We start from the raw sequence: 14,836 nt of genomic DNA, 5'->3' as shown, positions 1-14,836 counted from the left end.
CAAAAATAGTGAGCATAATATTTTTTTTGTTACTATTAAATTCATTCTGTGAAAGTTTCCGCCTTTTAATTTGTTATGGATTTTCACTGACTATGTACTGTAAATCTGTAAAAAGAAAACATGAAATTCTCAATATTTCTTTATTTGTCACATTTAGAAAATAGTTTACCCAAAATCATTCAGGTGTGTCCATATGTACAGATACTGGTACATCATGCAATTTTGTCATACGATGACATATTGGAGACCGTGGCTGTTTTTGAAGACAAATGTTGATCGTGTTAGGACAGCAACCAGCCACAAATTTACTTTGAGTTCCTTTATTCAAAGGAAACCGTTACCGGTTTCGAATCGTTGCGATTCATCATCAGACGGTTTACACGCTTTCTTTCTACATTTACAATTAATCTGTAAAAAACACACCAAATGTAGAAAGAAAGCGTGTAAACCGTCTGATGATGAATCGCAACGATTCGAAACCGGTAACGGTTTCCTTTGAATAAAGGAACTCAAAGTAAATTTGTGGCTGGTTGCTGTCCTAACACGATCAACATTTACTGGTACATCATTTCTAAGTATAAAGTCATGAAGGGCTCAACATCCAAGACTTTACACATATTTCTGATAATTGTTTTGCACGGCTCGGTATTCTATTTATAGGCTGCTAGGACTAATTTCTTTCACCTAGCAGGTAATTCTGTATTTTAAAACAGGGCCAAATTAGCTGTAGTACCTACCTACCTTTATTGTGGCCGTGTCACCACTCAGGGCAGTATTCTTATTGGCCATGCAAGATGTTTTTGCCAGCTGCTGTAACATGTGTTTTGAAAATCAGGACTGAGATTTGTTTACAAAATGTGCTACTAAGCATATGACAGAATCTGCTTCTTTAAGGTTCTAGGGTTGTGGTTAACTTGAAAGCCATCCGATTTTAATTGTCTAGTGTTGAAACAGTCAGCTGTATCTTCACAATCTGTAACTTTTAATATATTAAGAGTAAACCACTGCTGTAGTTATCTAGTATATTTTGATACGTGCAAGGATTTCATATTTGATTTCATTTCTGGTAACTGTGGAAATGTCATCTGCAACTAATCCACAATGGGGAATCTTATTTGGCAATAAATTAATAATAGGCCTGTAGAGGAAAAAACAGTATTTATACTCAAATTCAATCTTGTTGTATTCCCTGCAAAATCATTCTCTGATTTGAGAAATAATTTCTTGAGTATGACTTTATAACTGCCATTGCTTTCTACCTTTACATACGATCTGAAACATGTCAAAATCCTGGCCTCGATTTTGTATTTTTTTCTAATTTAAAGAGCTGTAGAGAGATTCATACAGTAAGTTGTCTCTCTGAGTGCAGAGAAAGTTCCTGTCACCTCTTGGGAGTTTTCTGTAGATAAACATTTATCTCCTAGAAATACAGTCATGCACATATTAAAACATTGTAAAGTCCAAGATGGAATATCAACAGTAGGCCAAAGCCTTCTTCATCCTAGAAAACAGGCACAAACAGTCAGATTCTTCGCTGAAGATGACTGTGGCCAAAAGCTATAATGTGTAACAGACTTTTAATTGCGGCTGTCTGCAACTCACTGTTCATCTTTACCATGAGTAGCAATCTATCCTTTCCTAATACTGTTAATGCACATATTGTAATCTTGTCATACTGTGACGAAGATGATAAATAATTTTGAGTTGCAACAATTCTTTTCAAAGTTTGTGAAAACATTTGAAGAAGAATTTTGTATGACAGTTTCCTAGATTTTCTTTTGAGCCTTTCTGGAATGATTATTATTGTTCATTCACCTCTACAGCCATGTTTTACATTGCACCACTTATTAGGGTTTAATTTTCAGTTGCATATGGGGCAGAGGGATAATGACAGCTTGTATGTCTCAGTACACACTGTAACTGTCATCACAGTTGCAATGGGAATGGAACATAAAGGTCTGTAATGTATTCACAGATTCATCTCTTCATCTCCTAAATAGATTTTTCCTAATAGTGCATAATATTCTTTTTCTCTACCTTTATGCGCAATCTGTAGCGCAGTTGTCATTTCTTTTCAGTTGCCTCTTACATATCTCAGTAATGTGTCAGCATTCATCGGTGACACTTTAGCAGGGTAGCAAGTTACATAATTAGCTTTGTCTGTGTGCTTTTATAGTTGATTAGTAAGTTAGTAATACTAGGGTGGATAGGATGTGTGCATGCTGTGTACAGATGCAGGAGGAGCTGGCTGCAGTTCATGAATAGCTGAAGATGCTTCTGGTCACAGTCACTAGTGTGTGTAGCAGTGCCGTAGAACCTGGTGCATCATGTGGGACACCTTAGGCATCACTTATTGCCCACAGGCTCTGCTGCTGAGGCACCTTGCAGTACACCCGATGTGGTGGATCTGCCTCACTTCAGCATGAGTGTCAGATGGTAACGCATTCACATCACTTGACGCAGAATGTCATTGTGGAGGCTGCTTGTGTGGCCTTGCTCATTCACCCTGTGAGTGGACAGGTGGCTGTTCCTTCTGCAGGGTCCAAGCAGGCACACAGGGGTGGTGGTGGTGGGCGATTGTTAGACGCAGTATGGAGCCCCTTAGGGGAATAGCCTCCAAAGCCAGAAATAAATCGAACATGCATTCAATATGTCTCCTGAGGGGCCTCATCTGAGATGTGGAGGAAGCCCTGCCTGCAACTGTTGGGTGTGCAGTGTATGGCCGTCTGTAAGTTGTGGCTCATGTGGGCACCAATGACATCTGTCAGTTGGGTTCTGAAGTCATCCTCAGTTCATACAGGTGGCTGGTGGAAGTGGTGAAGACTGCTAGCCTCACACACAGGAAGCAAGCAGGGCTCACAATTTGCAGCATCGTTCCCAGAATTGATCAAGGGGCTTTGGTTTGGAGCCGAGTGCAGGCTCTCAACCAGAGACTCCATCAATTCTATGATAATATCATCTGCAGATTTCTGGACCTGCATTATGGGGTCGAGAATTGTAGGATTCCACTTGATAGGTCAGGATGCACTATACAAAAGAAGTAGCTACTCAGGTAGCAGAGTACTTGTGGAGTGCACATGGAGCTCTTTTAGACTAGACAGTAGTTTAGGGTCTTCTGATGAATGCTTGCTAGTCAAAACGCAGAGAGCAGAATCGGGCTGCATAAACTACACAGTAAGTTGTTAAAGGATTCATAACAAAGTTCCTGAATTTACTGTCCTCCATAAAAACAGTAGTGCTCAAATTATTCTCAGAATTGAGAACTGATAGTGATTGCAAGGCCATCATAGTGACGATGGTTACTAAAGTTAAAAAATCCACCAAGAGGGCTAGAAGATTTTTGCTAGGGAGAGCAGATAAGCAGTTGTTATCATCCCACTTAAAAATGAATAGATATTGTTTAGTTCCAGTGCGATGGATGTAGACAAATTATGAGAAAACTTTAAATGGATTGTAAATAAAGTGCTGGAGAAATATGTGCCGGGGTAGTTAATTAAGAATGGAAAAAACCCACCATGTTTTAATAACAATATTTAGAAACTACTGATGAAGCAGTGACTATTGCACACAAGGTGCACAAGAATTCAACAGCTACCACTGTCAGATACTTTTAGTACAAGATCTTGTGGAGAACTGAGAAAATTCTGGTCCTATGTAAAATTGCTAAATGAGTCGAAGGTTTCTATCTGGTAACTAGCTGATCAGTTTGGTATGTTAATAGAAGAAAGGAAAAGGAAAGTTTTAAATCTCATTTTTAAGGAATCATTCAGACAGGAAGATCTTAAAAACATACTGTTGTTTGGCTGTGACACAGACTCCCATATGGAGTACATAGTAATAGGCATCTTGGGTGCAGAGAAGCAGCTGAAAGGGTTGAAAACAAAGAAGTTGCCAGGTCTGGATGGAATGCCAGTTTTACTTTGCTGATAGTGCTCTACATCCCCTTACTTAGCAGACAGTTACCACGGATCTCAATCTCTCAACATCCCTCCCCCTTCCTCCCCCAAAAATGTCTCTAGGGACTGGAGAAAAGTGCACTTGACTTGTGTACATAAGAAAGATAAAAGAACAGACCAAAAGATTACAAACCTATATCCTTAACTTTCGTTTACTGCAGAATTTTTAAAAATATTCTGAGTTTGAATACAATTGATTTTCTTGAGATATCAAAGCTCCTGTTCAAAAGTCAGCACAGATTTAGAAACCAATGCCTATGTGAACCTCAGCTTACTTCTTTGCGCATGATATCCTGTGAACCATAGATGAAGCACACCATGCAGATGCCATTATCTTAGATTTCCAGAAAATATTTGACACAGTCATGCTGCTAACTGTTAGTAAAGGTCTAAGCATACAAAATAGGTTTTCAGATATGCAAGTGGTTCTAAGACTTTTTATGTAACAGAACCAAGTAATTTTTCCTGGATGGCAGTTGTTCAGAGACGAGGAGATCATCAGGAGTGCCCCAGGGAAGCGTGCTCTTGTTCTCTGTATATATAAACGACCTGTGAATAGCAGCTGCAACTGTTTGCTGATGAGACTGAAATGTATGAAAGGTGTAGCTGCTGAGTGACTGTAGGAAGACATAGGAGGATTTGAACAAAATTTCAAGTTGGTGTCATGAATTGCTGCCTGATCAAAATGTAGAAAATGTGAGTTAACCATGGTCAGTAGGAAAAACAATACTGTAATATTCAAATACAGCATTAGAAGTGCACTGCTAGATGCAGTCACTTCAATTAAATGTCTTGGTGTAACACTGCGCAACGATATGAAATGGAACAAGCACGTAAGGACAATAGTTGGGAAGGCATATGGTCAGCTCGAGTTTATTGGAAGAATTTTAGGTACGTCTAATTTATATGTAAGGGAGCCCATGTATAGAACACCAGTATGACACATTCTTGAGTATTGCTCGAGTGTTTAGGATCCCATGTCAGATTAAAGGAAGACTTTGAAGCAATTAAGAGACAGGCAGTTAGATTTTTTACCTGTAGGTCCGATCAACATGCGAGTATTACAGAGGAGCTTTGTGAACTCAAGTGGGAATCCTGGAAGGAAGATAACATTCTTTTTGTAAAATGTATTCAGAAAAGGACTAGTATTTGAATCTGACTGCTGAACGGTTCTACTGCCGCCAGTGCACATTTCGCACAAGGACCACAAAGATAAGAGAAATTAGGGCTCGTATAGAGACTTATAGACGTCAATTTTCTCTCGCTTTTCATGTGTGAGTGGAACAGCAAAAGAAATTACCAGTAGTGACACAAGGTACCGTCCGCCATGCTTCAGACTCTGGCTTGTGGATTACGTATGTACATGGATACTGGTTTTGGATAATTATTGACAGTAGGCCAAGATGTGTATCAGACAAATAGAAGAACCCTGCTCTGTGAAAGCATGTAACAGATCTCGTAAGACAGTGTAGATGTTTATGTGGTAGTTGCATTCTATGGATCCCACAGTGTGTGGGCTCAGAGATATGCAATACAGTAATATAACATTGCATTACTATATTTCAGTGCTGATTCTAATGATGCATTACCAAAGGAGAACAGAAATATCAGGCTATAGAGTGAAAACAATGCTTTTCAGTGAGAATGTAAATACGACAGACTGCATCATGTGGCACACACACACACACACACACACACACACACACACTCATGACAAGTGAGCTACGACCTCCAACCTGTCTTACATCTTTGACTACACTAGATGACTTATTTCCATCACTATGGATTATCTTCAGAAGTAGCTGCATCAACAACTTATCTTGCCTGTGCTGTACTCTGTTATGTGGTTCTGACATAAACAAGATAGGTTGCTGACGCATTTGTGTAGATCTGAATAGGATCCAAAGTTATCAAAGCATGTCATGTAACTAAAAATGTGCAGCTGAGGCTGAAGGATAAATGAAATTTGCTGTGAATATAACCACAACATTCATTTATAAAGCCACTTGCATAAAGATTACTGTTTATTATAAAAATATTCATCTTACATGTACTATGTTGAGTATTGTGTGGTGTTCTGACAGCAATAAACAAAGGTGATAATGTGAATCATAGCATTCTTTGAAAAATTCTAGGGTATATAATGTTTGCAACTGTACCACTTTTTTAGTAGACTTATATACAATATTCAATTTAGTATTTAGTTTTCATGGTAATGGTAAAATTTTATAGGTGATAATTGATTTACCAGGTGTACCGGTATGAAATGAGCGTTGTGTGTGTTTTTATGGGTGTGCATGTGTGTGTGTGAAGATGGAACACTAATTTTGAATTGAAAAGTAAAAACATTTTATTCAAATTACTGACCATTGCTTTCTATACATTTTGACCGCCTTTCTGGCAATTTGTGGACACCACGCCAATAGAAATGTTCGTCTTTTGAAACAAACCAATCAGACACCCAATTTTCGACTTCTTCATAGGAATCGAAGTGTTCCTCAGCCAATGCATGTCCCAGTGATGAAAACAAATGGTAGTCAGAAGGGGCCAAGTCTGGTGAATACGGCGGATGGGGTAGCAGCTCCCAGCCAAGTGTTTTGATTGTCTCCTGAACCAGTTTTGCTTTGTGTGTAGGTGCATTGTCGTAAAAAAAAAAATTACTTTGCCATGTCTTCTGGCCCATTCTGGTCTTTTTTCGATCAATGCCTAGTTCAAATTGATCATTTGTTGTCCGTAGCGATTAGTATTCACAGTTTCACCGGGCTTTAGAAGCTCATGATACACCACACCTTTCTGATCCCACCGAACTCAGAGCATTGTCTTCTTGCCGAATCGATCTGGTTTTGCAGTCGGTGTTGATGGTTGTCCCGGATTAACTCATGATTTTTCCTGTTTAGGATTCTTAAAATAAATCCATTTTACATCACCAGTAACAATTCGATGCAAAATTGATTTTCTTTCATGTCTTTGAAGCAAAATTTGACAAATGGTTTTTCGGTTTTCCATTTGTCTTTCGTTCAATTCATGTGGCACCCATTTTCCACACTTTTGGATCTTTCCCACAGTTTTCAAACGGTCTGAAATTGTTTGTTGTGCAACATTTAACATTGCTGCTTCTGACTCAAAGTATCATCTTCATCCAATATTGCTTGCGATTCGACATCTTCAAACTTTTTGGTGGTCTTCCAATGTTTCTTCATTTCTTACATCAAAATCATTATTTCTGAACCGTTGAAACCGTCTTTTGCATGTTGCTTCTGATAGAGCATGATCACCATATGCCTTGACAAGCATTCGATGCAACTCTGACGCACTTTTTTTCAATTGAAAACAAAAAAAATTAATGCTTTCCACAAATCAGAACTTTCTGGTACAAAATTCGACATTGTTAACATGATGAAAACATATGATGATGTTTGTTCCATGACTTGATGTATACTAAATATCTTTGACAGATGTCATACCAACCAAACAAAAAAAAAAAAAAAAAAAATTAAGGCTCGTTCACAAAAATTTTCCCTATTAACACATTTGTATCTTAAAGCTCATTTCATACCAGTACACCTGGTACATGTACTTATTCTATCAAAAGCAAACAATGGAAGCTCCAGGTTTGAATATTAACAGTAAAGATGGTCCACTGAATTACAGATGGGCACAACAAAAAGACTGTCTTTTCATTGTGCCTGCCTGAAACTCAGCAGATCATCTTTCTGGTGAGTAGCAATCTGTTCTTTTCATAAAATTGTTAATTTTCTATCGACAGAAAATTCAGTCAAGAAAATTAATAGGCCTAACTGATTTCCAGTGCCTGTAACTGTTTTCAAGAGGGAAAATTTTTAGTTCTGTCAAAGTGGAGGTATTGTTGTTGGTTGGTAGGTTTGACATGGACAGAGGTACTGATGTCGCTGTCTTTGAGGTGGAAGTCAACATTGAGGAAGGTGGCTTGTTGGCTTGAGTAGGACCAGGTGAAGTAAATGGGGAGAAGGTGTTGAGGTTTTGCAGAAAGTAGACACGGTGTCCTCACCTTCAATCCAGATCATCAAGATGTCATCAATGGACCTAAACCAGGTAAGGGATTTAGGATTCTGGTTGTTTAGGAAGGATTTCTCTAGGTGGCCCATAAATAGGTTGGCATAGGATGGTGCCATGTGGGTGCCCATAGCTGTACACTGGATTTGTTTGTAGGTAATGCCTTCAATGAAGTAATTGTGAGTGATGATATTGTTGGTCGTGGTGACTAGGAAGGAGATTGTTGGTTCAGAATCTGCCGGGCATTGGAAAAGGTACTGTTCAGTGGTGGTAAGGCTATGGGCAGAAGGGATGTAAAGGGAGGTGGCATCGATAGTGATAAGCAGGGCACTATGTGCTAAAGGAACAGGAGCTATGGAGAGTCGGTGGAGGAAATGGTTTGTATCTTTTATATAGAAGGGTAGGTTGTGGGTAATAGGCTGAAGATGTTGGTCTACGAGAGTGGAGGTTCTCTCAGTGAGGTCACAGTAACCGGCCACAATGGGGCATCCTGGGTATTAGCTTTATGGGCTTTAGGAAGCAGGTACAAGGTAGGAGTGCGGGGAGTGGTAGGGGTGAGGAGAGAGGTGGACTCCAGGGCGAGAGTGTAGGATGCCCCACTGCCAAATTCGATCATGCAGAACTTGTTAAAGGCCTTCTCTCCTTTTCCCTGCCCTACAGTGGAAACACCACGAATCCTACCAATCAGACTCGACCAGAGACCAATACTGAGCCCTGCTGGACACAATTCACTCCTCCATTCAACATGATCCACCCCCATTGCCCCTAAATCACCCCCTGTTAATTTTCTCGAATTTCTTAACCTCGTACTTTTCTCGAATTTCTTAACCTCGTACATTGCCTCAGTCATTCCCCAAATCTGTCAAAATGCAAACTAACCTTACATTTGCAGAAAGAACCACAGTACACCACCTAAAAACTGACCTCGACCTTACAATTGTACCTGCTGACAAAGGCTCCACCGCTTTTGTTTTAAATCGCAAGGATTACCTGGCAGTAGGACTCTGCCAGTTGTGAGATTCATTCACATACAAATCCTGCCACAGTGACCCCATTCCAGAAATCCAGCAGGATCTCTGGTCTCTCTTCATCAAATCTCATCCCAGAACCTCTCCCCAGAGTCCATCTCTCTCCTCACCCCTATCACTCCCTGCACTCCTGCATTCTACATGCTTCCTAGAGTCCATAAATCCAACCACTCAGGATGTCACATTGTGGCCAGTTCCTCTCTCCCCTCCTGAGAGAACATCCACTCTCGTAGCCCAACATCTTCAGCCTATTATCTGCAACCTACCTGCCTACATAAAAGATATCAACCATTTCCTCCAACAACTCTCCACAGTTCCTGTTCCTTTACCATACAGTACGTTGCTTGTCACTATTGATGCCACCTCCCTTTACATCCCTAATGCCCGTGGCTTTACCGCCATTGAACATTACTCTTCCCAATGTCCGACAGATTCCAAACCAACAACCTCCTTCCTAGGTGCCATGACCAACTATATCCTCACCCACAATTACTTCTCCTTTGAAGGCATTACCTACAAACAAATCTGAGGTACAGCTATGGGCACCTGCATGGCACCATCCTATGCAAACCTATTCATGGGTCGCCTAGAGGAATCCTTCCTAAACACCCATAATCTGAAACCCTTACCTGATTCAGATTCATTGATGACATCTTCATGATTTGGATTGAGGGTGAAGATACCCTATCGACATTCCTCCAGAACCACAGTACCTTCCCTCCCATTCGATTCACCTGGTCCTACTCAACCCAACAAGCCACCTTCCTCGATGTTGACCTCCACTTCAAAGATGGCTTCATCAGTACCTCTGTCCATATCAAAACTACCACTTTGACAGCTCCCACCCTTTTCATACCAAGTCCCTTCCATATAGGCTAGCCACCAATGGCCATTGCATCTGTAGTGACGAGCAGGCCTTCACAGACGGTAATTATTCTCCAAACCTTGTATGAAAACAGATGTCCCATACCTTATCTTTCCAGTCACTCACCACCTCCCAAGGTCCCACTGTTTGGCCACAGAGGAGAATTCCCTTGTGACTCAGTACCATCCAGGACTGGAACAACTGAATTAGGTTCTGCACCAGGTTTTTCACTACCTCTCATTATGCGCTGAAATGAAAAATGTTGTACTCACTATACTTCCAACCCCTCCCACACTGGTATTCCACCACCCACCAAACCTACACAGTATCCTCATCCATTGCTACAGAAGCCCTGCTCCCAACCCCTTCCTATCAACACGATCTTTTCTGAATTGCGCAGATAGCGACTCTCCTTGCAATATAACCTATGTTCCCGTAATCCTCCAGATCTCTAACTTCATTAGTCATCATCCTTACCCATCTAGCCCCTTCCCTGTTCCCATTCCAGCACTACACAACCTTCTATTCCATCAATGTACTCACAGTCTTCTTACTTCTCTCCTTTTCCACAACCCCCCTGCCCCCTTTTGTCCCTGCCCTCTGTCTAACCTCCCGACTGCATCTAGTTGCCCTACCATATCTCTACCTTGTCCCTGTATGCTCCCACAAGCAGCACTTTGTCATCCCTCTCCCCACCCCAGCCTACTCCTTATCCCCACCACCCAGTTGCCTCCCCCATCATGCATTTCTGCGGAAATATGGAAGCATCCGATCCCGCCCGTCTGCTTTGACCCATGACGTCACAAATATGGCGGAAACAAAAACAAACACACACACTTTCCACAAGAAGCCTAATGACACTAACGGGACAAGCGCGGGAAATGGGGTGTTTTGGGTGGGGGGCAAACTAAATATAAACAGATTTAGACGCCTTGCGTAGCTACTACGTGTAAGTGAAGACAGCCATGCATGAATACCCACCCACCTCCCAGGGGTCGTAACCCCTGCAGCCCATAGAAGATAAAGATGCTTCAGTAGCTGATTAGTGTTTTTTGTCTTTTAAAAAAAAAAATCACACGGGATAGAACGAACAGATCAGAAAAGTAAATAAAATAAGATAAAACAGAACTGGAGACAGCCACACTCAAACCAAACTCCGCGCCGTCATGACGTCACACACGACAACACCCTTACGTCACGGGTCAAAGCCGACGCGTGGGATCGGACGCTTCTGTCGACCCCATTTCTGCTCACAGTCTGGCTTCAGCTGCTGGAGACTGTGGTAGTGTGTGTGTGTGTGTGTGTGTGTGTGTGTGTGTGTGTGTGTTGTGTAGTTTAATTGAGGGCCTTGTTGGCCAAAAGCTCACTTTCTGACAGTTTTTTTGTTGTGCCTGTCTGTGACTCAGCATCTCTGCTGTATGGTGAATAGCAACTATCCTTTTAGTGTTGTTGTTGTTGTTGTTGTTGTTGTCTTCAGTCCTGAGACTGGTTTGATGCAGCTCTCCATGCTACTCTATCCTGTGCAAGCTTCTTCATCTCTCAGTACTTACTACAACCTACATCCTTCTGAATCTGCTTAGTGTATTCATCTCTTGGTCTCCCTCTACGATTTTTACCCTCCACGCTGCCCTCCAATGCTAAATGTCCTACCAACCGGTCCCTTCTTCTTGTCGAGTTGTGCCACAAACTCCTCTTCTCCCCAATTCTGTTCAATACCTCCTCATTAGTTATGTGATCTACCCATCTAATCTTCAGCATTCTTCTGTAGCACCACCTTTCGAAAGCTTCTATTTTCTTCTTGTCTACCCTATTTATCGTCCATGTTTCACTTCCATACATGGCTACACTCCAAACAAATACTTTCAGAAATGACTTCCTGACACTTAAATCTATACTCAATATTAACAAATTTCTCTTCTTCAGAAATGCTTTCCTTGCCATTGCCAGTCTACATTTTATATCCTCTCTACTTCGACCATCATCAGTTATTTTGCTCCCCAAATAGCAAAACTCCTTTACTACTTTAATTGTCTCATTTCCTGATCTAATTCCCTAATCATCTGACTACATTCCATTATCCTCGTTTTGCTTTTGTTGATGTTCATCTTATATCCTCCTTTCAAGACACTGTCCATTCCGTTCAACTGCTCTTCCAAGTCCTTTGCTGTCTCTGACAGAATTACAATGTCATCGGCGAACCTCAACGTTTTTACTACTTCTCCATGGACTTTAATACCTACTCTGAATTTTTCATTTGTTTCCTTTACTGCTTGCTCAATATACAGATTGAATAACATCGGGGACAGGCTACAACCCTGTCTCACTCCCTTCCCAACCACTGCTTTCCTTTCATGCCCCTCGACTCTTTATAACTGCCATCTGGTTTCTGTACAAATTGTAAATAGCCTTTCGCCTCTGTATTTTACCCCTGCCACCTTTAGAATTTGAAAGAGAGTATTCCAGTCAACATCGTCAAAAGCTTTCTCTAAGTCTACAAATGCTAGAAATGTAGGTTTGCCTTTCCTTAATCTATTTTCTAAGATAAGTCGTAGGGTCAGTATTGCCTCACGTGTTCCAACATTTCTGTGGAATCCAAACTGATCTTCGCCGAGATCGGCCTCCACCAGTTTTTCCATTCGTCTGTAAAGAATTCGTGTTAGTATTTTGCAGCTGTGACTTATTAAACTGATAGTTCGATAGTTTTCACATCTGTCAACACCTGCTTTCTTTGGTATTGGAATTATTATATTCTTCTTGAAGTCTGAGGGTATTTCACCTGTCTAATACACCTTGCTCACCAGATGGTAGAGTTTTGTCAGGACTGGCTCTCCCAAGGCCGTCAGTAGTTCCAGTGGAATGTTGTCTACTCCCGGGGCCTTGTTTCGACTCAGGTCTTTCAGTGCTCTGTCAAACTCTTCACGCAGTATCGTATCTCCCATTTCATCTTCATCTACATCCTCTTCCATTTCCATAATATTGTCCTCAAGTACATCGCCCTTGTGTAGACCCTCTATATACTCCTTCCACCTTTCTGCTTTCCCTTCTTTCCTTTTAGTAATATTGTTAAATTCCATCCTGGATTTCCCATTGTCTGATTTTACTTTTAACTGTGTCTATTGACAGTACAGACCAGCAGCTCTGTCTCATAATTTATTAATTTTTATGTGTTTGTTCTGACTGAAAGTTAATGTTTTATCTACATAATCTTACTTAAAACAGTTGCAGACTTTCTGTCAACATGCACAAAGAAACTGCTAATGGGTGCAGGGAAAAAAGTGAACATAATAATTATACAAGTAGAACAAATATTTCAACCTAGGAAGAGAAACATTGAATCCGCACTACATGTTTTATTAAAACATGGGTAGAATAGTTGCTGAGAATTTCCACGTCGTTTCTGTAACAGACAGGGAATGAGGTGAGAGTACCTTGGCATGTGTATGTAAAGAAATTGAAGCTTAGACTCATGTTTGCATTTATTTCTTGAGTCTGGAAGTTGGCAATACAATGACTAACCTTACACCTCTCTCTCGCTACAACATGTTAACATGTTTGGAAGTAAATACTAATAAAAGCAACTAATAGAGTCAGGTACAGCTGACGTTTAATAGTTCTTCTTAATTGTCGCTTTGGCCTTGGAAACCTTATGCAATATCTTTATTCTTCCACCTATCATATCTGTTCCTGGCTTTCAAGGCCTATTCTCCTTTTCTCTGCCTCCATATCCTTGTTGGCATCATCCTTTCATCTTGTCCAAGGTCTTCCTCAGACTCAGTATTAGCTTTGAGTATAGCTCTCCCAGTTTCTGGTGTTTTAGTATCCTACAGTCCTGTGACGGGGGACTACTCTTGTTGCCAGATGTAAATAATACCCCATCCACAGGCCCTGGTGGGGCCATCGCTATAGGTACCAAACAATTGCCATCGTCCTGAGCCAGTGGTATTATTGGATGCGGGCTGGAGGGGCCTAGGGCCAGCACATAATTCTCTCAACCATTGTCAGTTTTCATGACCTGTAGCTGCTCGTTCAAGTAGTTCCTCAATTGGCACTGTAGGCTGAATGCACCCTATTCCTGTCCTCCCACAAAGGGAAAATTCCCGAAATCAGGTTCTCTACATGACAGTCAGCTGTACTGACTACACTATTATGACAGCACACCTTGGGGGTGGATATTTTCCTTCACATCTTTTGCTCGAAGATTAGCAGGTTTTGTTCATCTGCCGTTCTTAATATAATTGTTTCAGACCCATAAAGAGCTGCTGACAAAATTACAGTCTGATTTTAAAACTTCTCCCAATGGCTCTAGTACACAACATGTCCTGTAATCCAAAATATGATCTATTTGCCACTGCAAGCCTTGCCTTAATCTCAGTTTACATTTAATTCTGTCTGCTAAAAATACTTCAAAAATATTTAAATATGTCTACTCTTTTAAAAGTGAATTTGTCAACTGTAAGTTTGGTATCATTGTTCGACATCTTGCTCATGATCATTGACTCTGTTTTGTTGTTTGTTGTTACAAGGACCTACAACTGTCTCTGCATCCTGCATCTCAGTTGCCAAATGCCTAGATCTCACCTTCTTCCTCATGCTCTTCTATTTCTCTTCTCTATCACTTCTTGGATGCCCGTTAGCTGCCCTTTTTGTGATCTTCCTCTTCTTCTCATGCCAGGAGGTTGCCATGAAAGTACTGTCTTTGGCCATATGCCTTCTTCCATTCTTTTTGAGATGAACTAACAATCCTAACTGTCTTTCTTCTATTCAGTAAATGTAGATACTACTCACAGAGCAGACCTAAGGCGTCTTCCTACTGACCGATTGCTGCTGCCTACAAGGCAGTACAAGTAGCAGTCTATGAACATGGGACTTGTGATTGGCATGTTGCCAAGTTGGCTTGTGGAGGCAGTAGCAGCAAGCAGTGTTGTACAGTGATATAGACTGGGATTTAGGCACGT

The 14,836-nt window shown here is 41.0% G+C and overlaps 1 protein-coding gene across 1 annotated transcript in view; it reads left to right on the top strand.

The window, feature by feature from the left end:
- LOC124776446 (F-box/SPRY domain-containing protein 1) overlaps positions 1-14,836 on the top strand; it is a 68,020-nt gene that overhangs the window by 1,087 nt on the left and 52,097 nt on the right. The gene's annotated exons all lie outside the window — the stretch shown is intronic.

The sequence above is a fragment of the Schistocerca piceifrons genome, chromosome 2, assembly GCF_021461385.2.
Source record: "Schistocerca piceifrons isolate TAMUIC-IGC-003096 chromosome 2, iqSchPice1.1, whole genome shotgun sequence".
In the NCBI taxonomy this organism is placed as follows: Eukaryota; Metazoa; Arthropoda; class Insecta; order Orthoptera; family Acrididae; genus Schistocerca; species Schistocerca piceifrons.
This window is presented reverse-complemented; position numbering and strand designations above follow the sequence as displayed.